At 40.8% G+C, this 3,825-nt stretch overlaps 1 pseudogene; it reads right to left on the bottom strand.

The window, feature by feature from the left end:
• Nucleotides 1-1,439: 1,439 nt before the first annotated feature.
• LOC112604941 lies at nucleotides 1,440-2,543 on the bottom strand (annotated as a pseudogene).
• Nucleotides 2,544-3,825: the final 1,282 nt, after the last annotated feature.

Genomic DNA, 3,825 nt, shown 5'->3' with positions numbered 1-3,825 from the left:
GCCTTATATTTGGTGGAGTTATGAAGAGTGGTGAGTATTGGGAATTGATGATATGAACCCAGAAAAGAGGCCAGATGTGTTCCTTGTGAAGAATCACAGAGTTGAAGGAACGACTATTCTTAGGTGGAGCCTGCAGACTACAAGTTTCAAAGGTATGTAGTTCATCAAGAAGAATTTTAGGTCTGTGTGTTAGTCCACTTGTGTTACTGTAAAGGAATATCTGAGGCTGGTTAATTTATCAAGTAAAGAGATTTATTTGGCTTATGGTTCTGTGGGCTGTACATGAATCATAGTGCAGGCATCTGCTTCCGGTGAGTGCCTCAGGAAACTTACAATCATGGCTGAAGGCAAAAGGGGAGCCAGCTTATCACATGGTGAAAGGGAGCAAGAGAGAGAGAGAGTCAGGGAGTTGCCAAGTTCTTTAAACAACCAGCTGCCAGGTGAACTTGTTACCTTGGAGAAGGCACCAAGCCATTCCTGAGAGATCTGCCCCCATGACCCAAACACCTCCCACTAAGCCCTACCTTCAACACTGGGATCACATTTTAATATGAGATTTGAAAGGGAAAAATACCCAGACCATATCAGTCTGCAATTATCAAATGTCTATTGGAGTTTCTTTGCAAAGAGACCCAAGGTCCTGTGACTCAATCCCAGTGAAACTAATATAGCCCCGAAGAGACAAAGCGTCTAGGTTTGGAAATATCTATCATGCAGTGACATGCTAACCAGACTGCTCAGTAGAGCAAACATCAACAGGGGAGCTGTGGAGATTGACAACAACATCTATGATTTGCACATGTTGTAAGAATGGCCTGACCAGAATTATGGGCAAAACAACAACAACAACAAAAACAACAACAACAACAACAACTCCTTGAGCCCTGAGTATGGGGAGTTTCTGCTTTTGTAGGCTAGTATCCATAGACTCCATGTATAATCAAACAACAGCCAATGTCCCATGGAAAACATGGGCTAAGTGCAAAGGTTGTTCTGTGCAACTCCTAAGGCTCAGCCAGATTCTCCTCTCAGGAGTGTTCCTCTGAGTGTGCCAAGTCAGAGCTGTGTCCACATGCAAACTTAGAAGATGTGATAGAGGACAATACGTCAGGTGAGTATCAGTTCAATTAGATAGAATTCTTTTCACTATGGAATTGGAATTTCAGATCACTGAGTGCTCATTTCTTTCACTGTTCTCTGATGTTCTTTTTTTTTTTTTTTTTTTGTATGTAGCTGACCAGCCTACCAGGTGTTTTATGCAGTTCAATATACAAGGTGACACCAAGGTAAGACAAATGAAGTTCCAGTTTGGGTGCCTCCATCTCCCTCCCCTGGATCCTGATCCAGTGACTGCCAAAACCAGAAAGAACTGGGGTAGGGTGCTTGATCATGGGGAAGGCTGTTGTGGTTTGCCCAGCAGATGGGAAAGGGGAAAGGTTTCACTTCTTCACAATTTGAATGACATCCTCGTCCTCCAACGTATGGTCTTTACCCACTTTCTGAGGATTGTGTTTCACAGAGAGACCCCAGACCAGAGCATATTTAAATTCTTTGTAAGATTTTTGTGACTCTTCATGCAGAAATCCTCCACTGTGGTCCTGGAGTAAGGAAGCACCAGTGGGGATGGGTAATCTGGTAATTGGCCTTTGAGTTTGGTGCAAATTCTCACTAGTTTCAGATAGTCCCAGATCTTTTCCAATAGGTCATCAAAATTCCAGCGGTGATAGGCAGAGATGGGTACACAGTGAGGAACCTTATAGATGATATCCAATTCCTCAATAGAGATTCAGTCTATCTTATTTAACACATAGATACAGGGGATATAAACTCTGTTTCCTTCCAACACATCAATGAGGTCATCAGCTGTAGCATCTCTACGTAGAGTCACATCGGCATTATGAATCTTGTATTTGACCAGAATGCTCTTCACAGTTTCAGCATCCAGCTCACTCTGGGGGCAAGTGACTGTGAGATTAATGCCTCCCTTGTCTTTCTTCTTAAAGGCAATGTTGGGTGGTTTGCTGTTCAAGCGAATGCCAAAGCCTTCCAGCTCATTTCCATTTATCTTCTTATGTCCCAAAGGTTTCAGGACATCCAGAACAGGATGTCCTGATCAAGTTACAGGTTTGGGCCACTGCAATGACTTGACCTTTACCTTTCCCATCCTTGGCACCTTTAATGATACCTGGGAGATCCAGGAGCTGGATCTTGGCACCTTTGTGTCTGATGACACAAGTCACAGTGGTCAGAGTAGTGAATTCATAGGCTGCCACCTCAGAATATACCCCTGCCAGGTTACTAAGCAGTGTCGACTTCGCCACAGATGAAAAACCAACAAATCCAGTTTGAGCATCACCTGTCTTGGCCACATCAAAACCTTCTCCTGGACCTCCACCACCAGCACCCTTTGGAGTAATGAGTTCTCGACGAAGCTTAGCAAGACGAGCTTTAAGTAGCCCTAGGTGGTGTGCTGTGGCCTTGTTCTTTTGAGTCTGAGTCATCTCGGCTTCTATCTCCACGATCTTAGCTAAGGTGCTGCCCATCGTGGCGAGTACCTGTGGCCTCCACACTGTCACCCTTCACACCAACGTTCTTAATATATACTTTTGTATTGTGTTCTTTCTATTTTTTTTTTTTTTTTGCGGTGATTCTTTTGGCCTTTCAACTGCTGAATCACTGTCCCAGGATATGGAGATTTCTTTTCAGACTTAATAATAATTCAGAAATGACAATTTTGGTATTAAATTGTCATAAAAACCATAAAAGATTTTGAAATAATAAGTAAATATATTATTTTCATAGGATGTGGTCATTATCTGAACAGAAATCTGATTCCCATATTCCAATAGTGATTGTAGAGAAAATACATGTTTTGCCCATATTCCACTTAAAAATGCTCTAAAAATGTTTGTGAACTAATAATGTGCATGTCAGTTACATGTCATGATGTGATATGATGGGAAAGTAAAGGAATGTTTGAATCAACAGCACAAAATATCTTTTTTTTTTTTTTTTTTTTGGTTAAAGAAATGAGCCACATCAGAATTACTTATCTCTTAAAGGATGATGGATTCCATGGTGAGTGAAGTTAAAATTGTATTTCTAAGTAGAAATATCAAAAAGAAAGCATATTTTATGGAAAAGAGTTTGTGATATCTAGAAAGAATAAGTCTTCAGAGACTTTTTATAGTTCTTTTCATTAGTAGGCACAAACATCCAACCAAAAATCTATTGATTTTACTCCACAATCTTCAATGTGGTGACTAAACATAGTGAAATTAAAATTATATTTTAAACTAAGAAGTCCAAAAACAATGAAAAGATAGTTTATAGGAAAGAGCTTGTAAAACAAAGAATGAGGAGACTACAAAATATACTCATAAGCGGGAACACACCGCCAACAAAATTCTAGTGATTTCTCCAACACAATTATTAGTTTGGAGGTTGGAGATGCTGCCCATCCTCTGTGAGCAGGACACCCATGGAGACTTTGCACAGGGTGAGGGTCCCAAATGCAAGCCTCCCTAGAGGGAAGGCAGAGCAAAATGGCAGAATAGAAAGCTCCACTCATTGTCTTATGTGCCTACCCCTCAGCAAGGACACCAAGTTAACAACCACCTATGAGAAAAAACTTTTCATAAGGACCAACAAATCAGGTGAGGGCTCACAGTACTTGGTTTTAACTTCAAATCACTGAAAGAGACACTGAAGACATGAAAGAAAGAAAGAAAGAAAGAAAGAAAGAAAGAAAGAAAGAAAGAAAGAAAGAAAGAAAGAAAGAAAGAAAGAAAGGAAGAGAGAGAGACAGAGAGAGAGAGAGAGGGA

This window comes from Theropithecus gelada, chromosome 13, assembly GCF_003255815.1.
Source record: "Theropithecus gelada isolate Dixy chromosome 13, Tgel_1.0, whole genome shotgun sequence".
Lineage (NCBI taxonomy): Eukaryota > Metazoa > Chordata > Mammalia > Primates > Cercopithecidae > Theropithecus > Theropithecus gelada.
The sequence above is the reverse complement of the archived record's forward strand: the minus strand, read 5'-3'. Positions and strand labels throughout refer to the sequence as shown.